Source organism: Eptesicus fuscus, chromosome 15 (assembly GCF_027574615.1).
Source record: "Eptesicus fuscus isolate TK198812 chromosome 15, DD_ASM_mEF_20220401, whole genome shotgun sequence".
Classification (NCBI taxonomy): Eukaryota; Metazoa; Chordata; class Mammalia; order Chiroptera; family Vespertilionidae; genus Eptesicus; species Eptesicus fuscus.
In genome coordinates, this window is record NC_072487.1 from 19,782,817 (window position 1) to 19,809,967 (window position 27,151).

At 40.8% G+C, this 27,151-nt stretch overlaps 1 protein-coding gene and 1 pseudogene across 1 annotated transcript in view; one reads left to right on the plus strand and one right to left on the minus strand.

The window, feature by feature from the left end:
• The window catches only part of ADAMTSL1 (ADAMTS like 1), an 882,329-nt gene that overhangs the window by 682,349 nt on the left and 172,829 nt on the right, over positions 1 to 27,151 (minus strand). The gene's annotated exons all lie outside the window — the stretch shown is intronic.
• On the plus strand, positions 22,013 to 22,843 carry LOC103289236 (mortality factor 4-like protein 1; annotated as a pseudogene).

Here is a 27,151-nt window from a genome sequence, read left to right on the forward strand (position 1 = left end):
AAACAGTATTATTCAAAGACCAATTTCCCATAGAAATACTGGTATAATTTTGGCTTTTGTTCCCGGAGAATCCCCAAATGACCTCTGCACCATAAAATGTGGGGAGAAAAGTTAAAATAATTTATCAAAACGTTCTTAAATAACTTAGTCAAAATAAATAAGACCCCAGAATGACCAGACATGAAGACGTATGCCTTAGGTAGAGTGGTGCTGTGGAAAGAACACAGGATTTAGAGCCAAATGGGGCCTTTCTTGAGGACAGCAAGGTTCCAGCCAAACTCCCTTTGGAAGGCATTTTTCTAGTTCTGTGATTGGTTACACCTTGGCGACGTTGGTTTCTCTGGTTTCTTAACATGCTCAGGGGGCTTCCAGGCCACCCAGGTTTTAGTTTCTGATGGAACTGAGGAAAACCATGAGCCAGGAATGGCAACTGCTTTTCAAGAAAGTCAAAAAAATTTGATGATGGACACCTAAGCTGCCCAACCATTGGGGGACTGCCCCTGTTTGTGCTATCCCTGCTCATGTCCTGAGGTTGTGGTAGAGAACCTGATCACTCGTTGTGCCTAAGGGAGTTGGAGGAGATCACTGTCTATTGGGGGGAGCGGGGGGGGGGGATGTTCCCTATGTGTCCGGTGGTAATGCTGGTTTTCATATCTTATTTCGTAGTTTGTATTCCTCATTTTCCTTAAATACTTTTTTTTAAAGTATGTTCTTATTGATTTCAGAGAGAGAAAAGGAGAGAGAGATAGAAACATCAATGATGAGAATCATCTTTTGGCTGCCTCCTACATGCCCCCTACTGGGAATCGAGCCCACAACCCAGGTATGTGCCCTGATTGGGAATCAAACCATGACCTCCTCCTGGTTCATGGGTCAACACTCAACCACTGAGCCAATCAGCTGGGCTCTAAATACTTTAATAATGTATTTTCCTGATGATCTAAAATGGTCACCTAAGCAATGTCATTTTAAAAATTGCTAGCTTCTCTCTGTAAACATAAATTGTGAAATAGAAAAAAACACACACACATGCAATTAGAGGTCTAATAAAGTCTGGACCCTTACTGGACCACTGAATGAACATTCTATTCCAGCCCCTGTCAGCCTGACTCCACCCAGTAGGGCATGACAAATGTAACTACGTATAGAATTGGCTAGGCTTTCATAAGAAACACCAGCAGGACAACTGGTTAAAAGGGTTAAGGAATAAAAGCCACAGAATAAGAGAATGCAGTAGCAGCACTTATTAAATATTACTTTCTGTTTGTTCTCTTTGAAAACCTCTTTTCTCCATTTCAGAAAGCAATAGCTTCCCTGCGGCCATGGTGCTTCCTGCTCTCCCAAAGGCAACACAAAGTCAAGTTATGCCTGAGGAGGCAGGAGGCCTGTCAAGCAAGGAGAGATGGGAGCTTGGAGATTACTGTGATGGCAATGAGTTAGCAGGAGGCTGCAGGTTCCACGGGAGGTGGGGCCCTACACTATTCTCTGAGCCAGTGTCCCACAGTGGGATGAGGGTGCTGAATCTTAAGTTCAGGGCCACACTGCCTTGTCAAAGGCCCAGTGCATGGGACCTAAGGTAGCCACAGCAGGCCTGCAAAGGGGTCACTCAGAGTAATGAGTGTAGACAAGAGATAGTTCCTGGAAGTACCTCCTTAGATAAATGTCAAGTTCCTCTCTGTTTCCTGGGGTAACAGGAAAGGTTTATAAACCCCAAATTAGTTCCTACTGGCTGTGAGCCACACACCAGATACCATCCCGTACTTGAGCCATTTTCCTGTTCTGACTCAGGATTTCAGAATCTCAGGGTTGAAAAGGAACTCAGAGCCATCCACCCTCTCTTGTAAAAAGTTGGTGCTATAAGGAGGACAGATGCTCTTCTGCTTATGATGCATTTGCTATTCTGTTGTTTTACTATAAATATGATTAACTTAATAAAAATATAGAAGTTTAAAAAAAATGTATCCAACCTTATGTATTCTTGCTTATGGGCACAGCCCTCAACTATGAATTGATACAAACAAAAGACAAATGCCTTAAGAAAAAGGATGGAATTGAAAAGATGAGGAGGGAAGGCATGAGGTAAGGAGAGAAGGTCTCTGTGGGTGTCTTGAGTTCTTTCGGGTAACTTTTGTCCAGTCCCAGCTCTGCCCCAGAAAACTATGTGACCTGGGATAAACCCTTATTCTCCTTTGGACTGCAACATTTTCATCTGTAAAATGGGTGTAGTGCAAAATTGCTCCTGAATTCTCCTCCAGCCCTATCAGTCTATGATTATGAACCTCACTCCTGTGATGACATGAACTTCCAGGAAACATATTTCTACCAGAGGCTTTTAGGATTTCATAGTTTAGAACCATTAAGAACTGCATTTAAAAAAATACATTTAGCAGCTGAGCCTCTGTCTCCTTTAATCATAATACTATGCTAGGCTGACCAGAGTTTATTCTTCCCCAGATATAGATATAAAACAGACTATACCACTAGTAAAATAATGCATTATTAAAATAAGAAATTTCTGCATATAATTTGGAAAAAAAACAATAAGGAGATATACTTATAATCCTGATGTATTTATAAAAACATTTATAGATTATCTCTATGTTTTTATTGTAATACATGCAAAATATAGCTCCCTCCTTTTTAAAAATAAATAATTTTGTACCTCGGTATTTTAAAATAAGATCCAACAGTCTTCTATGCTTACCTTCCTTCTGCTCTTCTTTGTCAAGGTCATCTCTATGTTAGGGTTACCCTATAGCCTAAATATCTACTTTTTTAGTCATTTTCTGGGGCAATATAGGAAGAGAGATTAGGATTAAGGGGTAGGAGCAAGCAAGAGGTGGGGAGGGAGAGGGGAGAGAGAGATCAAGATTCTTAACTTCTGTTTGTAGTTGAATTGCTTAATTTGTGGAATCCTAGTGATTCCCAATTTCATGAGATGGTGATTTATATAACACGTTCAATATTTTAATTCAAATTCTACAACTTGAGGGTGTTTCTACTAACACAGAAGACATCCAGAAATACTATCATTGGTGCTGTGTTTATAAATGCAAATCTCATTACCCCGAGGGCCCATTAATAGCTTAACTGGAAATATAAAGCAATTTTCTGACTTTCCATGATCACATCCCACTAAAATCATAGCCTAATAGAATTCTCCCCAAATTTAACCTCTACTTGGGACTCTGTATACTTAGATGTCTTTCTACTGAACTAAACCTCTCCCATGACACAAACCTCTGGACAACTTTGTGTATCTAGTCATCAGCTAGACCGCAAATTTACATAAAACCCAGCAATCATCAGGCACCTTGTCAGCTCTTAATGAAAACATCTCAGTTCGATCATCTACTGCAGCCCTAATCCAGTTGCAGATGCCTTTTCTAAACAAAGGTAAAGGTCCAATCCTAACATACTGAATTGCCACACTGTTGCCATAGAAACCTGAGGGAAACATATGTGGGGGAAAAAGAAAACGAAGGGTGGTGTGCTTAGACTCTTGGCTTTAAACTGCACTCCTGAGACTTTCCCTATTCTCCGTATGCAGACAAAACGACAGGCACCTTCTCCCCGCCCAGCTGCGAGCTCGCTCACCTTCTCGGTGCTGACAGTGAAGACTCCTTAAAACAGGGGTGACAAAACATAAAAGCTTTCCACACGCAGCATGCCAACCACCAAACCCGGACGGATTACTTTTCAAGCCCACAAGCTAGAGGAACATTTTGGCTCTGGTGAAAATGTTTGTATTCTCCTTCTATTAAAGTGCATGTGTGTTTTCACAAACTCCACACCCTCCATTTGCTAAGAATTCCCTTTAATTCTTCCTCGATCCACTCCCACTCCATTCACATATACCCACACCCCCTTCACATTGCTCTTACATCAGAAAATGCTGTCTCAGGAGGAAGGACAACACGGACTGCCTGGTGGCCTAGATAGGGAGTCACAGTGATTTCCTCATATTATCCAGGCAAATGGCTTTATCACCCGCTTTCTTCCTACCAGCGGCAGAGGCTTCTCTCTTCAGGCCTAAATGGTCTGGTTGCCTCCACACACTTTCCCACTAACCCACCAGCCTGGCACAAAACCGCTACCGCTGCGTCAGGTGTCACACATCCTTCACAGTGATGGTGATGCACCGCAATGCTGCCTTTACAACCCAGAGAGGCCGCCCTGCTGGCTGCACTGCCTTTGGGTGGACACACAGTTTAGAAGATCTCCCTTGTCACTCCTCCATCCCCACCCAGGTTGGCAAAAGCCACACTGCGATCATGCGTGCTGCTGCTGATAAACTGAAATTGCTTGTGTAGGAAACTCCCTCCATCTTCTCACACTGAAACTATTTGTTGCAATCTGGGTTTTCAACACGCTGTTTTTGCACCCAGAGGCAAAGCCATAGATACATTTTTTGAAGATTCAGAGATAACTAATTAATATTCAATTTACCCAAATAATTAGTTCATCCACTCATCTTCCATCCCTATGTTATTCTTACAAACTGCCTTTGCTTTACATTTTCTAAAATCTATACCAGTATATATAAAAGCCTAAGCAACCATTACGACTGGTAGACCAAACGATCGGTCAACCAGTTGCTATGATGAGCACTGATCACGAGGGGGCAGATGCACAATGCAGGACCTGCCCCCTTGTGGTCAGTGCACTCCTACAGCCAACCTCCTGCAGCAGGCCAACCTCACGTGGTCCCTCCCCCCGGCCAGCCAGCCCTGATCGGCCTCTATTGCCAGCCAGGCCGAGGGACCCCACCCATGCACGAATTCATGCAACGGGCCTCTAGTATTATAATAATAGCTCAAAATTAAATAGTTTTTGTCACCCAAGGCTCAAAGTGACATCAGCTTATTTCACTCCCCAAGTGTTTATGGAATACCTACAATAATGGCTGAACGATGTAATTTAACATTGATCAGGACCTTATGAAATAGTTATAATAATCTTGATTCTAAAGATGAGGAAACTGAGATTCATTCACTGCTCAATGAATATTTTCTGCATGTGGGCAATGTATTGGGCTCTGTGATCAGGCCAGACTTTGGTGGTGAGCAGTTCAGGCAAGGTCCTTGCCAGAGTGAGTTTTACACTCTAACTGCAGTTTAGGAATATGTCCTAGGTCTAACTTTTCATAAAAGGCTGAGCTAGATTCAAAACTAACTACGCCTGTTCCACAGCCCATACTCTCTCTAGCACACTGCAACACAGCCAGATTTGGTCTTTTTCTTATGACCTGTGGAAGCCATTGAAAACATTTCAGTAGTAGAAACACACGAACAAATCTACAATTTAGAATAACCACTGGCCACAGTGTGCAGAAAAGATTCAATATAGAAAAGCCATTACATGTATGAACAATGGATTTTCAACACAGGTGCCAACACAATTAAATGGGTTCAGAACAGTCTTTTCAACAAATGGTATTGGGAAAACTGGAAATTCAGAAGCAAAAGTATGAACCTGGAACCCTGCCTTATCATATAGAAAATTAATAAAACTCTTAGAAGAAACCATAGTTAAAATCTTCATGACCTTGGATTAGGCAAGGGTTTATTAGATATGACACTAAATGCATGAGCAACCAAAGAAATAATAAATAAATTGCACTTCCATTTGATTTTTTTTTTTTTCAAAAAACAAGAGATAAGCTTACTCTGAGAATTAGAAACATTTTTCTCTCCAAATAATACCAAACTGGATAATGAGTCCCTCCAACAGATACATAAGAAAGAAGGAAGTCCTATTTCCTATCTGGAGTTCAACAGTGTTTTTGGCATTGGACACTAAGAATTAGTATTTACATATTCAAAGGAGACAATAGTTAGAGAGAAGTTCAGAAAGCTATTTTTTTAAATCATTTGGAAATGTTTTAACTTACTGAATTGCTTTTGCATTACAAAGGATTCCAGTATGCCTTGCCTTATAATGGCTTTCTACTTTTTCCTCTGAAATAACTTCTGACCACTCAGAAATTCAATTCAAATAAGTACTTTTCTGAAAGGTCCTAATTTTATATGCACATGTATGTATGCCATCCATATGCTATATCACAGATATCAGGCAAATGCAATTTGACTTTATCAAAATTAAAAATGTGCAAAGGACACTATCAAAATAAAAAGACCCTACAGAATACAAGAAAATATTTTCAAGTCATACATCTTATAAGGGTCTAGTATCCAAAAAAGAGTATGAAGAACTAGTACAACTCAACAATAAAAAGATAAATTCAGCAGAAGATTTGAATCAATATTTTTCCAAAGAAAGTATACAAATGGCCAATAAGCACATGAAAAGATGTTAGTCATTATTAGTCATTAGGAAAATGCAAATCAAAACCACAATAGGATACAACATCACACCCAATAGAATGGCTAAAATAAAAAAGACAGACAATAACAAATCTTGACAAGAATGAAGAGAAACAGGAAGCTTCCTATACCACTGGTGAGAATGCAAAATTGTTCAATCACTTTGGAAAACAATTTGGCAGTTTCTTAAAAAGTTAAAAATGAAGTTTAACAGTGAGTCCCTTTATTTTTTAATTTTGTTTTTTTAAATATTTTTTATTGATTTCACAGAGGAAAGAGAGGGAGAGATAGAAACTTCAGTGATGGGAGAGAATCATTGATTGGCTGCCTGTGGGGATCTAGCCACAACCCCAGCATGTGTTCTGACCCAGAATCAGACTGTGACCTCCTGGTTCATAGATCAATGCTCAACAACTGAGCCACACTGGTCAGGCAACAGGGAGTGCCTTTAAAGATAGAGTTTAATATGTCATAGTAATTATACTTGTAGGAATACACACAAAAGAATTAAAAATGTATGTCCAAACCAAAACTTGTAAATTAATGTTCATAGCATTATTATTTATATAGCCAAAAATGGAAATAACCCATATGTCCACAAACTCATGAATGGATATATGAAATGTGGTATATCCATATAACAGCATACTATTCTTGCAAAAAAAAAAAAAAAAGAATGAAGTATTGATTCTTGGCTCAACATGGATGAACCTTGAAAGCATTACGCTAATTGAAGGAACCTGATACAAAAGACCACTTATCATATACTAGAGGCTAGGTGCACAAAGTTCATGCATGGGAGGGACAGCGGTCCCTCAGCCTGGTCTGCACCCTCTCACAATCTGGGACTGCTGGCTCCAACCACTCGCCTGCCTGCCTGTCTGATCGCCCCTAACCACTCTGCCTGCCTGCCTGATCACCCTTAACCAATCTGTCTGCCTGCCTGATCACCCCTAACCACTTGCCTGGCTGCTTGATTGCCCCTAACTGCTTGCCTGCCTGCCTGATCTCCCCTAACCCCTTTGCCTGCCTGCCTGATTGCCCCTAACAGCCTCTTGCCTCGGCCCCTGCCACCATGGCTTTATCCAGAAGGTCATCTGGAAAGTCGTTCAACTGTCTAGTCTAATTAACATATTATGCTTTTATTATTATAGATACCATTCTATTCAAATGAAATGGCCAGGATAGGCAAAACCATAGAGACAGAAAGTAAGTTATTGGCTACTTTGAACTGGCAAGTTGAGAAAATGGAGAATGACTATTAGTTGGTATGAGATTTCTTTTTGAGGTGATAAAAATGTTCTAAAGAATTCTTAGAGTGGTGGTGGTTGCAAACATTGTATGCAGAGGTAGTCCGGAAGTATGCAGATAGCAAGAAATGGTCACTCACAACTCACGACAGTATTAGAGGTAAAAATATATTATCCTTTTAGTCTCCCCTGTCCCATAGCAGGAGTCTTACACATTCATTTCCTTCTTGTATGATATGTGTATATACTGTATATATGTCATCCATATGACATATGTAGCATTCTATAGGAAAAGACTGTAGGGAATAAGGACAGAAGTTATCTCTTTTCTAGTAGTTATCTTTCAGTGGGATTTCAAAAAAATTTTATTTTTCTTATAGCTTTTGGTATTTCTCAAATGTTCATAATGAGTTTGTATTGCTTTTGTAATCTGAGAAAAATACATCTTAATGATTTTTTTAAACAAGCTTCAGGCTACATAATCACTCTTACTTCAAGGTTTCCCCTTTTAAGGACTGACCCTGTAATTTACTAGTGGGTGGGTATTAACACCAATGGCAACAAGACAAACAGAAATTCATTAATACCACAAAAACAAATTAGTTTGAGTTTTTTGTCTGCACAAATGTCATAATACTTCAAGCTGTCTTATAACAATGGAATCATTTCAAACACATGGCTGAGTTTTATACACAGGCTTGCTCTTTATGTAGCATTGTCTGCATTTGTTTTAGGCGAGGGGAAAAGAAAGTCTGATGACATTTTGCAAATACAAGTTGATGATTTTCAAAACTATTTCTTTTTCCTAGAGCCAACTGTATTCGCTGGAAGTCTGTTCCCATCTGCCATCAATAAAAACAAGCCTTATCTCAAAACATGGTTGTTTGAAATGTCATTGCAGTACTCCACCTATTTTCTTGTGAGGGGAGGAAGAAAAGCTGTGGTTGACTCCACGTTCTGGAGGGCCAGACTGTATTTCTGTGTTCAGTGTGTGTGAGAAAGAAATCAAGGTTGAGTGGAGGAGAGAGAAAACAGAGAGCACTAGTTTCAAAAACTGATTTAATAGATAATTTTGTTAGCTCCATTACATTACTAATTTTAGGATAATATTAGGTTTTATGATTGAAAAAGTTTATATATATATATATATATATATATATATATATACACACACACACACACACACACACACAGTATATATGTCTTATACGGGTGTTACGTGTTACTCAAATGTAATGTGCATATAAATTATCTGGGGCTTTGGTTAAAAATGTAGATTCTGAGTCAATAAGTCTGGGCAGGGCTAATCTGCATTTCTAATATGTGTGAGTGTGTGTGTGTGCATACATAATGTCGTGCATATACAGACAAGATTATACTGTCCAGTGGAGAATACCTGGATTAGATATAACTTTTGCCATTTTATTTTTAATGCAGACTATTCTCTGGCTATAGCCTCCTTCATGAAAAAGGAGATATAAATGCCTCTTAAAAAGTTAAATGTGGCTGTGGCAGGCAGTCTCCACAATGGCCCCCAATGACCCCTGCCTCTGGTCCCCTCCTGTAGTCTGCTGACATGCTGTGCCAGGATTGCTATAGGATCACTAGAATTGAGCAAAACTGCTGTGTCGTTTCTGAGGTTAGGTTGTAAGACGTGGTGGCTTCCATCCTGGGCTCTCTTGCATACTCTCTGGATCACGCCCCCTGGGGCAAGCCAGCTGGCTTGGTGTGAGCAGTCCTAGGGAGAGGCCCACGTGCTGAGCAACCACGATCTCCTGCCAACAGTCACGTGAGTGAACCTGAAGGGAGATCCTTCAGCCAGTCAAGGTTTCAGATGACTATAGCCCCAGCCTGCATCCTGGCTGCAACCACAGAGACCATCTGATCGAGATTCACCCAGCTACTACTAGATTCTTGACCCTCAGAGAAGGTAGTAAATATATTTGTTACTTATGAGGGCCAGTATAGAGGGGTTGAGAGCATGGCCTCTGGAGCCTGACTGGCCCTATCACCTAACTGGCTGTGTGACTTTGAACAAGTTACTTCTGTAGGGTCATGAACATTTGTTGTTTTAAGCTACCAAGTTGTGGGCTGCATACATAGCAATAGCTAACAAATATGGGCAAAAATGATGTATACAGTAATGAACTGTATACATCATTTTGGTCTGTTTCTGTTTCATAGATTTTTTTTTTCATTAAAATCATGTTTTGACCTCTCATGGTTAAAAAAAAAACAACTACTGTATAATGGTTTAGGACAGTGGTCGGCAAACTCATTAGTCAACAAAGCCAAATATCAACAGTACAACGATTGAAATTTCTTTGGAGAGCCAAATATTTTAAACTTAAACTTTTTCTAACGCCACTTCTTCAAAATAGACTTGCCCAGGCCGTGGTATTTTGTGGAAGAGCCACACTCAAGGGGCCAAAGAGTCGCATGTGGCTCGCGAGCCACGGTTTGCCGACCACTGGTTTAGGATGAGTAATCAATCTCTTTCTGTCTCTATCCTTCACAGCAGAGCAGTGCTGGAAGAAGGTGAGAGTGAAGCCAGCCCCTCTACACACACACACACACACACACACACACGCACACGCACACGCACACGCATGCGCACCCTGAGCTCCACACCTGGCAGCCCTATCACTGAGCAGTCTCCCAACTCGGCAGCCAGGCCTAACTCTGTGGGAAGCTGAACAGTTATTTAAAGAAGTAGGAAGCAGCACTCCACTGTATCTGTAACATATCATGCTGAGGAAAGAAAACCATCTCCTGTTAAAATTACCGAGAAAGGCAAGAACTAAGTCTTAGGTAAAAATGATGTCTAGCCTACATCCAAAGTAAGAGCATTGTGATGACAATGATTGTCCATTGGAATAATAGCAACTGCTTCCCTGAGGCTGTGCTGACCCCTTTGTATATATTAACTCCTGTCATTCTCACAAATGCATGAAGTAGGGGCAGTGAAAATTCCCATTTTACAGGTGAGGAAACTATAGAGAAGTAACTTGTTCGAAGTCACACGGCCAGTTTAGGTGATGGGGCCAGTCAGGCCCCAGAGGCCATGCTCTTAACCCTTGTATACTGGCCCTCATAAGTAACAAATATATTTACATTAAAAGCTGTAAATTCCAAAACCAAGGTAAGGTCAATGTGATGTGCTTTCACTATTTACTCTCTTAGTTAAGAAACACAGGGATTCCAAACAACTTGTGCATAGCGATGCCTTCAAATCAACTGCAATGTGGAATAAAGGCACATGGGTCCAGAGGGCTTGATGAGCAATTACTTTCTGCAGCTTTCTGAATCCCGTTAATCCCAACTGCTGAGCAGAGAAAGATAAAATTGCCACACCTGCATTTCGGGATGCTAACACTTGGCCATGCTGTTTCTATGTTTATCTTTGTTTTCTGCCTCGCCCCCCATTAAAGGTGATCTCAGACTGAAACTGGCTGGCCCACCTCTCTGAGCATACCCGTGGCATCATGAATAATGACTGGGCACTTTCCTTTAGGGATGCTCCTAACGGCAGGATTGAGTCCAGCTGCCATGTGTTGCCTAAACGGAACATTCAAACAAGGTGGAAAACACTAGATCTGTGTCCTTGGATACTGGTAGCTTCAAGGACTGTTTATTGCTCAACATCTTAAATCAAAATAGAAGGAGGTTTCACCCTGGATCCTCTGTTTCCAGTGCACATCTCCTTAGGCAAGGGAGAAGAATTTTGCAGCCAATCTGTTCTTTAATAAGAATCACTGAGCCCTGGCCGGTGTTGTTCAGTGGTTAGAGTGTCTGCTGATGCACTGAAGGGTCTCGGGTTTGAATCCTGGACAAGGGCATGTACCTGGGTTGCAGGTTCAATCCAGCATTCAGGAGGCAACCACTCTATATCTCTCTCTCACATCGATGTCTCTTCCTCTACTCACTCTCTCACTCCCTACCAATCTCTCTAAAAAAAAAAAAAAAAAAATCAATGGAAAAAAGTATCCTCAGGTGAGGATTAAGAAGGAATAAAAAATAAGAATCATTGAGTGAGCCAGAATTGTTGCCCACCTTCTCCATTTCTGAACAGCAGTGATAGCTCTCTTTTTAATTTTAATCAAGAGGCAAATGATCCTTTTTGACTCTCAGAATGGAAAGACAACTGAGGAAACTCATGCAGTGATAGCAAATCCAGCCCTTCCCACCAGATGTTTCTCTAAGAGTTTACTTTTGGTGTTTTCGATAATGATACATTCATGATGGATTTAATTAAAGTTGTGGATGCTATTTTAGGACTGTGTTGTAAGTAAACACATTAAATGAAAGTTTAAAGAATGTAATTTTTAAATAGTCCAGTTTTAAAGAAAAATGTATAGTTAGTGCATATTTGGAACACTTGTGTGGCTCACCACGGGGACATGCAGAAGCAGTGTAGCCAAGGATGGTTTCATTGGAGAGGTCCAACGTAGTACACATTTTTAAATTCACCCTTGCATTGAGTTACTCAGCAAGTAGTTATTGAGTATCTACTAAGGCTCTCTTCTAGACACAGAGGCGGTTTCAGTGAACAAAGCAAGGATCCCTGCCCCCGAGGAATTTACTTTCTAGGCAGATGATACAGACACTACATGATAAACGTAATAGGTACACTCTACCATTTGTTAGGTGACAAATGCCATGGGGCAAAAAAAAAGGGGTGGGGGAGGTCCTATTTTTAATAAGATGGTCAAGGTGCACCTCACTGAGAAAGTGACATTTCAGGTAAGATTTAAGAGGCCGAAGGTATTTTTCATAGGGATATCTGGAAGAAAAACTTTCCAGTCAGTGCAAACAGCCAATTCGAGGCTCAAGGCAGAAGTGTGCCTGCTGTATGCGGACCAGCAGTGAGCCAGAGTGGCTGGGGCAGGGAAGCAAGGGGGAAAGCTGTCAGAGAGGAGGTAACAGAGGTCATTCAAAGGACCTCAACCTTCACTCTGAAGGGGGACTTCCTACGGGGTTTTGCCAACTGATACTTTTACTGGATCACTTTGGCTGCTGTGCAGGGACAAGAAGCACAGAGACCACTAGCAGACTATTGCAATAATCAACGCTGGAGGAGACGGTGACTCAAAACAGGTGGTATGAGGCAGAGGCAGGATTGAGTGGGCTTTGGACATTCGAAAAGGAGAGGCAGCATTCGCTGCAGCATTGGCTGATGGGTGTGAGAAAAAGAGAAGTCAAGATAATCTCCGAGGTTGTAGGCTTCGGCAACTTGAAGAATGGAGTTCACCTATAATGCAGTAAGTATATTTGGAGAAGGCTACAGGTAGAAGGGTGATCATTTTAGACATTTGAAATGTGAGATATCAATTAGAGGTCCACGTGAAACTTAATAGACAGCTGGATACCAGAGTCAGAGGAGAAAAATCTAGACTGGAGATAGACTATTCTAATAAAACATCTACCATGAAAAGTGTAAGTCTCCTCCATATGAGTCACATGACTCCTGGGCGAACCACACTGGATAAAAGAATTGATAGACTTCATAAAAACATGGGAAGACCCAAGTTCCTAAGCCATGTGCCCATCAGATGGCCAGATGTGTGTGTGAAACAAAAACCCAGTAACCAGGAGTCTTTACATCAGAAACACAAATCTTGTTCAAAATAATCAATAGAACTGATGCAAATGTAGTGATTGTGCTCAGAAAAAAATGTGTGTGTCAAGAGAAAAATGCTGTGCAGAAGCTATTTACATTTCTCCCCTCTCAATTTCTGCTGTTCACCATTTCTTAAAGCTTCCGACCCTCTGAAGGCAATCTGGTGGAACGATGTAGTCCATAAATGGTCCATAAATGTCTGTGTTCACAGTTTATGCAGGGGAAATTATTCCTATTTATAATCTTACCACATGTGCTACAGTCAAGCTCTCAACTGCACAGGGAAGGAAGGCCCAGCCCCTACTCTGCAGGAGTATCAACGTTATGTCTCTGCTGCTTGTAACCGTGCCGGTATGACATCGTGGATGGTGAAGAAACAGTTTTACAAGGCACAATGCAGTAAAACCGCAATCAAGGTGAAGCTACCATGTGTGAAAGTCACTCTGAATGTTATTAGAGAAAACAGGTTTAGACTCTTGAAAGGAAAAGCTGTTTCCTTTGCTTTCCTGTATGAGAGGGAGCATGCACCGTAGCGACAAGCAGGGACTCTCAGCCAGACAGACTCCTTATGTTTAAATCCCAGCTCAGTACCAGCTGTGTGACCATCAGCAAGCTACCTAACCTCTCTGTGCCATACCTCCACTGTCTGTAAAATGAAGGTAATCACAGTATTCCTACCTCATACGTGTTGTCAAGAATATTAAATGAGCCTGGTCGGCATGGCTTAGTGGTTGAGCCACAGTTGGATGGCCCGGTCAGGGCATATGCCGGGGTTGCAGGCTTGATCCCCAGTGTGGGGCATGCAGAAGGCAGCCGATCAATGCTTCTCTCTCAGCATTGATGTTTCTAGCTCTCTTTCTCCCTCTCCCTTCCTCTCTGAAATATATATATATATAATATATGTATATGTATGTATATATGTATGTATATATGTATGTATATATTATATATACATACATATATATTCAAAAAAGGAATATTAAATGAAAAAATATTGATAAAATCATTTAAAAAGTTCCTGGAAATAGTAAACCCTAAAGAAGTTTTTGGTAATTCAGTAAAGTGCTGGTTTTTCTTTTTTAAAGTGTACTTCCTTCTGCTTGCCTCTGCCATTGGTGCATGTTTTTCATAATTTTTATAAGTTTTCAGAAACTGCCGGCAGCAGTCACATACTTTTGCATTTTATTCCCATAATTGTAGACTCGTTCTTCTCTACGCCTCCTCTCTGAGGCATGCCGGTCCCGCTGCCTGCCTTCCAGAAATTGCCTGCAGCACGCCTGGTGGGGTTCCAAGTTCTCCACAGTCAGCCAAGTAAGGTTTAGTGTTATTTTTCATCACCTTGACGTCAGTGAGAAATATCACTAAATTAATGCAAAAAAGATGTTCAATAGGATTTCATGAATAACTCAAAGCCCACTGCAAATACAGGATTGTCTGTGATGTTTTGAATTGATGGAAATCCACCTAGGGATTTCCAGCAATTCATAAACCAATTTCAGCTGACCGATGTAAAGCTGCGTTTTTTAAAATCTGGCAAGTCAGAATGAAAGGAGAGAGTCTCTTCCAGGCAAACACTCCAAATTGATTCAATTATCATTGACAACTAATGAATTCACTGTAGGTATCGGCAAAAGTCCCTTACAGACAAACCTGACCACAGCAACTTACATCCAAACACTCTTGACTTACCTTAAAACATGACTGAGGAAAGAATTGTCTCCACCTCATTAGGCCTGCCTACACCGATCCAACTCCCACAGTCCCCTCAGCCTTCACCACTGTCTTTGGACATGCCTGACAAATGATATGTGCAAAAGTCATTCCACTTGTACTCTAAGCTTGAAAACTTTCTCCCACATGTTTCTCGCAGGCTGCCAATATCCATCAGCAAGGGATTTAATATGAATCTTCTTTGTATTCTTGATAGTTTGAGTTCCAGAGTCTGATGTAACACTTTTATTTCTTCACATATGAGCAACATCAAACGCAAAAAAAAAAATTGGGTCTTCAAAATCTAAATTTTGAGAATATTCGTTATGGGGGAATCTTCTTCAATTTTCATATTTTACTGTGTTTTTCACTCAAGTTTTTCCTTCTTCCTTCCTTCATTTTTTTTTTTTTTTTTTTTTTTTTTTTTTTTTTAGCATTATTGCTATTTAAGACTTGCCCATTCTGGTATCAGGGTAGGTCGAAAGTTTGGCTCTTTTAAATTTCCTCCTTCAATATCTGCAGCACAAACTTGTCAGAGCAAACTCATTCTCTAGAATTGATTCCTCTAGGAAGAGTAATTGAGTTGAAAGACTAACCTGCATCATTCATTAAAACTGCTATCACTAGTGGCTTTTTTAAATGTGAAAAACAATGAATATTTCTTAGCCTTCTTGTAACTTGACCGCTCAGTGGCATTTGACCCAAGTAAAGCCTTCTCCTTGTCAAGCTCCTAAAATTCCACCTTTTCCCTGGTTTTTCTCTTAGCTATCTTGATGCTCTTTATTGGTCTTAATTGATCTCAAATTCCTATTTCATTCCCTAGAGCAGGGGTGGGGAACATCTGGCCCTCGAGCTATATAAGGCTGCAAAATCCTTGGGTCTGGCCCTGCCAAGGCACTAGGGGTGAGTTAATTAAATGTTTGACCAAATATAGGAGGCTAATTTTTAAGCTGATAATGTTGTGTGTCCCTCAAATGATGCTATAAATATCCACATGGCCCTTGGCAGGTAAAAGGTTCCCCACCCCTGCCCTAGAGTTATGACACTTGTCTTTTCTTGCTCATTTCACTATACTGGGTGATCCCAGCTCCATTACTCATTAGCTGTGTGACTTTGAGAAAGTTATTTAGCTTCCTTGTGCCTAAGTTTTTTCACCTACAAAGTGGGATAACAGTATCTACCTCATAAGGTAGAATTAGATACTGACTTAATATTTAGTAATTTAATCTTGAAGTATAGTTATACCGGTAAATAGTTAAGTAGAGCACTTAATACTTAATATTAATGTTAAGTCATTAATATTAAATATATTTAATAGTTTGAGTTGATATTTATAAGTACTCATGACATGCAGTAAGCACTGTTTAAGTGGTTAATTTTTTTTTTTCATTAAATCTCATGACTTCAAATTATCTCCCATGTGCTATTGCCTCTCCAGACCTGTATTTTCAACCAAGATCATCTTCTCTAGAAGCCAGGTAGTCTCACCTGGAGGTTCCATGAATACTTTAAGATCTATCAGCTCTATCTTCGTACCTGCTCTATCTCAAGAATTGGCACTACCCAGTTGCCCATGCCAGGACATGGTCCTTAATTGTATTTTCTATCTCAACCTACACATCTCACCATCAATGCTGTGAATTCACTGTCCTACACATATGTGGGCTCCATCCTGGTATCTCCAGTCTTGCACAACCCCATCCACCTTCCTCACTGCAGAAAAGAAAACCTAGAACTTTGTTTCCAGAATTTCTTCCTGATCAGATATTGTGCCCAATGACAATTCTTCCATGATGTCTATTCCATCAACATCATTTCTCAGCAAGACCCCAAGTGCCTTAGCGCGGTCAACCATGTCTTCCTGTTTGACCTATTTATTGTCCTTCATCTTTGTTTTTTTCCAGCAAACATTCACCTTCTGCAATCCAACCATATCTAACTGACTATTGTTTTCCCAAATGTACCATAATTGCTTAGAACTCAGCCTTAGTACACACTACCCCATTTCTTAATCCCCGTAATTTTTCTAGCGAACCCTTTATCCTTTTAAAGTTGTTTTGAGGGACAAGCCCTGAACTGGACATTAGAACAATGTGACTCAACACCTTCTAAACCCCTCAGTTTTCTCTCTGTCAAAGAAGGATCATCGAGTCAACAAAGTAGAGGTAAGCTCTTTTGTGCCAGACCTGCGCGAGACTCTAGGGATAGAGCACCAATTAGATGGTACCCCTGCCTTTTAAGTCTTACACTGAAGGGGGAATGTTGACTTGTTGATTCTGAGCTAGATTTGTGACTCCCACAAATCTCTACCAAAGAAATAACTGGTCTGTGTTCTGATACTGCCTCTTCCTGCTGTGTATACTTCTGTTACAGATCATATCACTATACTGCAAGTCCTGGTTTTCTGTGGGTTTTAGTTTATGTTTGTCCTCAAAAGAAATGATGAGATGAGGACTTGGGTGCAAGTGGTTTATCTGGTGGATGATCTCAGGAAGCACAGAGGAAGAGAATTAAGATAAGGAAGGGAAGAGATAGAATAAGGGGTATGTTAATGAGTAGCCCGCTGCTATGGGCAATGCCCTGAAATCTCTCTGAGGAACTGTGTGGAGCATATCTCAGAATCATCACACCAGATGGCGTGAGAACTCATTTAGTCATCACTGTTACTACAGTGTGGCCCCTTGGAAACATTAACTTCACTGCGCTTCCATGCTGTATTTGCATGTGTGTCAATTGAGATGGGCCAAGGCAACAATGAGTGAGACCTCAATAACATCTACTACACTGTCCAATTTCCCTACCAACCTGAGCATCCCAACAAGTATACATTACCCATCTTCCTATTCATAGGACTTTCCAGAGTGCCCAGGGCAGAGTGTCTACTCAGAAAGTGTATTGAATGAAAAGACAAATCTTCACTACATGAACGTGAGTAAAATTAATCCTTTCAACAGTTTTTCTATTGCTCTATAACAGCGAAGGCTAAGAGGGTACAAGTGAGGAGGCACCAGTTGAGAAAACAATTTTCTTGGTGAAATAACCAAATATGAAACTCCTTCATTATATGCCTGAAAATATTTCTTTCTTTCTAATCATTGACTACTGTTTACGGATTGAATATTTGTGTAAAAAGAGAATATTTGTGGCCTCCTCCTCCCTGCCGCAATTGAAATGTTGAAGCTCCAACCCCCAAAGTGACTCTATTTGTAGATGGTAACTTTCTAGGTTACTTAAGGTTAAATGAGGTCATAAAGGTGGTGGGCTCTGATCCAATAGGATTAGTGTCCTTATAAGAAGAGATGCCAGAGAGCTTTCACTGTAGGCTCCACACTGTAAGGACACAGTAAGAAGACAGTTATCGGCAAGCCAGGAAAGGTCCTCATCAGAGGCCAACCCTGCCATACCTTGATCTTGGACATTCCAGCCTCCAGAGCTGAGAGGAATAAATTCTGTTGTTTCAACCACCCAGTCTGAAGACTTTCGGTATGGCCGCCCAAGCTGACTGAGACCATCACATTTGAAAAGATGCTAGCTTCCAGTGAGGTGACCCACCAATGATATCAGGAAAGAGTTCTAAGTTATGTTGATTTGTCTAGAAATTCTCAGAAATTTATTCTTCAGATTTTTAAACAAATCTTGACATTTTAAGGATAAATATTTGTTGACAATGATGGTAATAGGCTTTGTACAGTTTGCCTTCTTGGCATAAGTAACTTCCCCTTTCATAGGTGTATAAAATAAGCACATAAAACAGTTAAAAAGGCTTCTTGGACATCAAATAACTCGTACTAAACATACTGATGAGTTAAGTGTAAATAAATGAGAAACACATGGATAACATTTTCCTTAAAAACATAAAGTTTTAGACATTAAGTGAAAAAGAGACTGACAAAACACATCTGGGGTTTTGCCCACTGCAAATTTATTTTTAGTTTTGGATATTAAAACAAATTACAATTCAATGTGTCTAGCTTGAGTATAAGCTCTCGGTTTCTAAAATAATGCTTGTCATATAATGATTGGGAAGATAGTATCGATAGACAGTTATGAGAATTCAACCTTGACCTAAGATAGAGAAAATTCCTCAGTCTCATTTAGAGGCAAAAAGGTCAATTTTCTCGCTGTTATTTTTAGCAAGGGAGGCTTACAGGAACATATTTTTGTACTTCACTCTGAAAAATGAACACATGAAAAGGCATCATTTTAGAGAACGCAGTTGTTATTGCTGCTACCCTTTTCACTTTATAGTTGAGAGGTAGATGAAAGGGGGATTGTCTTCACTTAAGTTTGTTAAATAAAATTGATGAAAAACTAAGTGTTAACCTTTTCCACTTGGATGTCGAGTGTGACTCGACGCGGTTAGCATTAGAATAAAGGAATCGAGAAAAAAGCAAGCGAGTGCAAAGGGTTAATCCCTCCCACCCCCAAGTCAACTGGTACATACTATGGGAGTGATGGGTTGGGCTAACTTATCCTGCTCATGTGCAACCAGACTCAGTTTGCACCGTAACTATCAGCTATAATGGTTAGTAAACGTACCAAAGTAAGAACTAAACAGAAACTGGGGTTTGGGCCTACCTACTAGTAAGTGGCTTTTGTGTAAACTGGTAGCTTTTCAGTGAACATAAAGAGCCTATTTCCATTTACCTTGAAGACTCCTCATGTTTGAGCTAAAGCTCTGTAGTCACCATGGAAAATATGGCCACTGCCACAATTCCACCAGTATTTCTCCTGCAAAAGAGACACCGTGAATGTCTGGCTCAAATGTGGGCCTCTAAAAGCTTCTGACTTAGAGGATGTCCCAGCTGGAGTTGTATCTGTTTCAAAAACAGTCCAAAAGAAGGGAGTCCCAGAAAATCATCTACCTTTAAGCTTCATCCCTTGAACTGAGGATCTTGATTTTAGTCCTAGACCCTAGTGGCCTGAATTTTTCAAAGATTTCCTACATCTCCCTAGTCCAGTGGTCGGCAAACTGCGGCTCTCGAGCCGCGGTTTGCCACTCTGTTGACTAATGAGTTTGCCGACCACTGGGATAGGGGCTTAATCACAAGGAACAACAACAGCCTGTAATTATTGGAATCGAGAGTCTATCAGTTTGCCGCTCTGTTGACTGAGTTTGCCGACCACTGCCCTAGTCTTATGCCTTCCCTATCTTGAGCATTCTCTGGCCACAGATCTTAGCACTAGTTCATTCTTCAGGATCCCCTGACCAACCCAGAATCAATGTGAATTGAAGAAGATTGAATGATTGTGGATTAGCCAACATCATCCATGAGATGCCTGAGAGCTGAGAACTAGACACTCTATAGCCAACTGTCCTCAGATCCAGGTTAGAAACAAACAACAGATGCCTGTGGAAAACATTCAAAGAAATAGAGCCCTCAGGCACCAATGAGGAGAACACAATTCAAGGAAAGCTGAGTAACTGTAAGTAGTCTTTAGGGAAAGAGGGAAGTAAAGCATTAATGAATACAGAAAAATCATCTGGAAGCCAAGATTCATTGTCTGCCTTGAGTGGCTGAGAGTAGGGAACAGCATAACCTTCTCCCGTGCCCCGTTCCTCCTTCTCTCTTCAAGATCGCTCTCTACTCCCTTCATAAACCAAATTAATTTGCACAGAGCAGTGAAATGTGAAACTGCTCATGAAAGACAACATGATATCAATCTGTCACTCTCTCTGCTCTTTGGTTTTATGGGCAGGGGAAGTGGTAGCAAGTGTAACTATAAATCACTCCCACATACATGTCAGAGGAATGTGGGCACTGTGCAATTGCAAGAGTGGTACCACGCTGCCAATAGCTAAGAATTCTGAGGGACCTGGGCTTCACCGTGCCTAAGAATTGGCTACATGATTTTAGTAAAGGGGGGGCAAAAAGATTGTCCAGTATAAACTTCAAATGTGTTTTTTAATGTTATTATCATGGATCTGTTTGTCCCAGGACTCCAAGTTCTGAGACAAAGGCGTCCTTTTATTCATACCCTTTGAATTTTAAAGACTTGGTCAAGAGACCACCTGGCTAGGCCTTAAATTTATCCTCAGGAAAGAGGAAAGGCATGAATTCTAAGTGGAATAATTGAAAGAAGGCAGAAGGAGGATTCATTGCCTGAGGCGCCACCATTCTTCAGAAATGTCCCCAAATTGGCCAACCATCTGATCCAAGTAAGCACAGCGCTCAACTGTGCCCCTGGCTAATGTGCCCTGGGTCCAAATTCTTCCTGGATGACCTGCTGTGTTGGAGGAAACAACTGTTCCCAAGAGATTCTTAGCCATGCTATCTGGAGCACCAGAGCCCCTCCAATCACCACACATCTACAGAATCCCTGACCTCTTGCAATTAAAAAAAGAGAAAGCGAGAACAGAGACAAAGGTACAAAGCACAGGAATAAAGAGCTAAGACTGTAAGGGAGAGACAATTATAATGGGAATTTATTTCTTCCAATAAACTACAAATTAAGTGAGGGATAGAAATTTGCCCAAAATATTCTTTTCATGTTCAACAAGCCCTAAACTAGTATCTATGTAGCCAATTGAGAAGAGTCTCTCATGAGACTTCCTCTTAAGTCATTTTATGAAATTGATGGTGGGTTGTGAAAAGGCTGCTAGGTTGAATACTGTCTATCAATTAATTATGGCTCCAAACTTTGAGTAATTCTATACTGCCGGAAACCCGATCATTGTCTCACTAATAGAAAGATGTGGAAGGCTTGTCAACCTTGAAGCTCTGAAAGGTCAGAGCCAACCATTCCCTATCTAATTGAGACAATGGTAACTGAGGCAACTTCCCCACCAAATAATCATGTAAATCCTTACTGATAAAATAATCTGCCTGTTACTGGAATTACCTGCCTAAGGGCTATGGGTGTATCCCATAGTCTCAATAAAAGGGATAGCTAGGCCAGAGCAGCGGGTAGTCCTCCCACTAGAGGTGGGCTCCCGCCTGGCCCCCAATATTCCCAAATTAATATTTTTCTAGTCTCTTTCATTTGTGTGTGGCCTTCTCCAGAACCCGAACCCTGAACCACGCGGGACGTTTAAGGGGCTCCCACACTATCCCACTTTCAGGTAAAAAAACAAAATGTATCCCCTCACCCACTTGCACATACCAATGCATCCATGGATAACTACCGGTGAATTAAACTGCAACTGCAGAGCACTCAAATACGTGGACACCAATCTGCAGAAACAGCAAGAACTTCCGAGAGCCAGTCAGGAGCAATGTGCAGAGGGGAAGACTGAGAGGGGCTACCCAGGAAAGAAGCATCTGGTCTGCAACAGAAAAATGGTGAAGCGAAAACAAAACAAGGACAAACAAAAAACACCTGGAAATGGAGATGGTGGCAGTACCTATGAGACAACTCAGCCTCCTCTCAAGAAAAGAGCTCGAGTGGATCCGACTGCTGATAACGAGGAAACATTCATGAACACAGTTAAAGTTAAAGTTAAAGACGCCTGAAGAACTAGAACCATGGCTTGCTGATGGCTGGGACTTAATTACCTGACAGAAACAGCTCTTTTATCTTCCTGCCAAGAAGAATGTGGATTTCATTCTGGAGGATTATGCAAATGATAAGAAATCTGGAAGGAAAGGCAGGTAATAAGGAGTATGCTATTAATGAAGTTGTAGCAGGAATAAAGCAGTACTTGAATGCAATGTTGGGCACTCAGCTACTCTACAAATGTGAGAGATGGCAGTATACTGAAATCCTTGGAGACCACCCTGGTGCACCCTGTCCTAGGTGTATGGAGTGCCACATCTACTGGGATTATTTGTACACAATGGAGTGATATAGGCCTGTACACCTCTGGGTGAGAAGAGTCTTGCTTTATCACCGAATTATCTTAATGATTTCCTAAAATAGCTGGCAAAGAATTCTGCAACTTGGGTGCCAGGGATTATGAAGTGGCCCCGCCTGAGCACCGCTGGAAAGCTGTGTGAGGCGCTTACGTACACTTAAATTTGAATCTCTGTAACACATTTCTGTTCTTAGTCCTTCTCTTGTACAAATGAAGTACATAAAGGACCTGATGTTTGCTTTCTGTTTGATTTGATAAGCAGATAATAAAAGGGGGTACAGCTCCTTTTCTTTTTCTTTTCAAAGTTGTTACCAATATATTAATGGGCAACAGAGAGAGATACTGTGGAGTCTTCTATTGCCTCGTGGACAAAGCTGCTTTTGAATGCTAGTGGCCCTATTCCTTTGACACTGCACACTTTTATAATATTTGTTAATGCTACAGGAGAAAATGCTCTGATTCCGAGTGCCAAATGTTTAAATCAGTGTACATAACTGATCATACTCATCCATTTGTGCTCCTTTTTTTTTTTTTTAATTGGTGCTTAACGTAAAGAGCATATCCTTCGCAGGCCATCCACATTATTCCATAGGAATTTTATCTCTGCTCAGATTGTTGAGGAGTGTTTATGACTTTTATAATGGTATCTAATGCGTGTTTTAACATGAGAGACACAAAGCATTGCAGAGCCAGTTTTCTGTAGTCTCCATGGAAAAGCCAATCTTTTAGGAGTTGTTTTTCAAACGTTCAATAAATTTTTTCTTTACATTTCAAAAGAAAAGGTGGTATTGAAATGCATAAGAATAGTGAATGTTGCATTAAAAAGATCCAAATCTATGTAGTCTACAGCCTATTTTTGTTTGTCAATCAAGAACGTTTTAATGTAAGTATTATCTGACCTTGGTGAAATTTCTTCCTTTAAAAAAGGCCATATACATTCAATTTGATTATATTTGGATTGGATACCCAGACCTATTCTTCTTATCTAAATTTAGACCATTTTTCCTGTTGGCTAGAACCTCATCCAAAAGCTCAGATGTGCCATTGTTGCTACTAGTACCTGCAAGCTCCTCTGTTGCAAATAACTAAACAAGTGAAGGTGAGGGAGGCACTTGCAAAGTCAAGACGAGATTATGTGGATTCCATTTTAATTTGTCTACACTCTTTTTGATCACAGGTAATTATAATTTGGCTTTAGTTCAAAGACAGACAGTCAGAGATCTTAAACTCATGCAGTCTTTACAGGATTCACAAGAGTAGCCCTGCTTCTTTGGGCCTTTTCTCCTTAGCACAATGAGTGTGCGCTCAGCGGAGTTGAAACTTGCCCTGAAAAACTCATGGCCTCGGGGGTTCCATTGAGAAATGCTGTGTGGGCAAACAAAGCTCTCTCTTTGCAGCTTTACAAATGATAGGTTTTCACTTTATAAGATGTTTTCACTGCATTCTTAAAGCATCTGCTGATACAAAGCAGCGTGGGCCAGCAATTCCAGTGTAGCATTCTCTGTGAAAACAAGTGCCTATTCATGTGAGACTCTCTCTCTCTCTCTCCTAATTAGTTGCTTTCATTCAGAAACTGGGAAAACTACATGTGGAGTAAGGCGGCTAAAGTGAGATGCTAGCCTTCGTCTGTGTGATTCCAGGTCCCTTCAAGCACAACCCTCTCACCACTGGCCTGCCCTGTGACAGACTGGATGGCTTTGGACAAGCACTTGCAAGAAGCTCCCGTGGAAAAAAAGGAGGTGATGAACGTCACCCTAGGACTTCAAAGATAAGAAATATCTGGACAGAGAATAAGCCAAGAACCTCCTTGATGGATGTTACAGAATCTAGCATGAGTTCGGTTACGGAAATGAGCATCCAACTGCTATACTAAACCTGTCCCCCAGCCAACTGGTTTGATGAACTTCCCCAATTGCAAGAACCCTGACATGGTCCAGAGGGCCTGTGTTTTTGTTTTAATCTCCAGGGAGGATTACTTGACTAATTTGTCAGTGTAGTTTTTTCCCCCCCAAAAAAATTACTATGCAGTATAAGATGCCACTAACTTAAATAGAATTATGATTATGTATACATTGTAATAGGGTTGTATCTTTCTACAACATCTTCCCCATGGAAAGAGTCCATGTCCTTTATTGCATTTGGCATTATGGGCGAGGTCTGCGAAGAACTCTCTGCAAGGCCAGTTTTTGTTGCTATGTGATTTCGCCAGTACAACAATATTCTTTCAAGTACCATATTTGTCCCTCTAGGCCAGAACACTAGAAAAATGAAGAAGATGATGCCTTATAAAATAAAGGCCTTAAAATAGTCTATCATACACATTGAGGTGATTTTAGTTTTATAATATTAAGTGAAATATCAAAATGTGTCGCTTGGAAGGCTGTGGGAACATGAACACAGATTCCACTTTTCTTTCTTTTTCCAGACCATTCCATCAGGATGCTGTCAGTTTGAACAAGGGCAGCCAAATCTTGATTATCCATAGTAATCAGGTCATGGCTAATTAACACTCGAAGATCATGGACTCATAGAAAGTTAGAGCTAGACGGGAAGTCAGAGGGCATTTAGTCCAATTTATTTGTTTTATAGGTGGGATAACCAAGACCAAAGAAGTTACGTGTCTTGAACAAGTTTACACACCTAATTAGGGGTAGAGCCTAGACTAGAACAGAGTTTCTGCCTCAGTTCACTTCTCTCTTTTCATGCTCCCCATTAATTATTTTTACAGGTCATTCATTCATTTTAACATATAACCTTGCCCTCTTTCCCCCAAAAATAAAAGTTCTTAGGGGCATAGCTGCCGAGTCCACACTAAACACCCTTTTAAGTCTAATGTGCCTTAGTTTGCTCCTGTTCTCCCTTAGTTTGAAGCATCATGTAAGTAACAAAATGACAAAGAGGCACAGGAGGATCAAGAAGGCATAAAGTACTAGTAATTCACAAAGGGGTTATGCAAGGTGTGAATCCTTAATTTCAGCAATGAGAGAGGTAGTCATACCACAACTATGGTCACATGCAGAATACAGGTGGGTAGTTGGAAGAGGGCAAATCAGGGAAAGAACCAAATGGAGATGATGGAGACTCCAGTATCCTTAGCACTAAGCACTGTGGAATCAAGCCAAAGGCTGTGTAATTAAGATGGGGTTGCTCATCCCTGAATCCAGTCTTCTATTAGAGTGAAAAATTTATCTGTGAAAGGGACGTTTATATGAACTAGGGGCTTAATCACAAGGAACAACAACAGCCTGTAATTATTGGAATCAAGAGTCTAGGTCAGTGGTCGGCAAACTCATTAGTCAACAGAGCGGCAAACCTCGGCTCGCGAGCCGCAGTTTGCCGACCACTGAACTAGGGGAAAAGAATAAGCAAGTCAGAGAAAAGGTAAGTATCACATGATCTCACTCATATGAGGAATCTAATGAACAAAATAAATGGATGAACAAAACAGATCAAGAGACATAAAAGCATGGAACAGACTGTCGAACCTCAGAGGGAAGGGAGGGAAGGTTAGGTGGGGGTAAAGAGGGGCATATGCAATACTTTCAACAATAAAGATTTAAAAAAGTAAAAAAGGATAATTATAACACTGTTAATTGCACATCACATATGGATCAATGAGATCACTAAAAAAAGAGAAGTGGTTATATGGGAATTGGGAAAGATGGTCCACAGCACTATAAGGAGCGGTGTGACCTGCAGAGTGAATAAATCTTCCTAGGTTTCAGTTTCCCCCAGAATGAAGAGATTTAACAATTATTTCCCGAAGTTTATTCTTCTAGGGCAGTGGTCTGCAAACTGCGGCTCGCGAGCCTTGGTTTGCCGCTCTGTTGACTAACGAGTTTGCCGACCACTGGGCTAGGGGCTTAATCACAAGGAACAACAACAGCCTGTAATTATTGGAATCGAGAGTCTAGGTCAGTGGTCGGCAAATTCATTAGTCAACAGAGCGGCAAACCACGGCTCGAGCCGCATGTGGCTCGGGAGCTGCAGTTTGCCGACCACTGTCTAGGAAATGTAAGTTCCACAGGATGTTAATATTTATTGAATGCACACACACACACACACACACACACACACACAAAATCAAGTAAGTTTGAGAAATTTCAGGTTATAAAAATCAAACTGGCTTCATCACTAGAAAAATCCCAGAGGCTTCAATATGCCACTAAGCATGTGCATCTCCCAGATAAGGGGTGTAGTTTGTAGTAATTTTCCTCAGAAATTCTTGTTTACGGACTATCAGGCTATGGGAATGGTATTCTACGCTATGGTCTAGAAGATAATGTCTCTTCCAGCTCTTACATTTTTTTCTTTAATCTTCACTCGAGAATATGTTTATTGATTTTAGAGAAACATCGATGTGAGAGCGAAACATGGATTGGTTACCCCTCATAGGCACCCCAACTGGGAACTGAACTCACAACCTAAGTATGTGCCTTGATCCGGAATC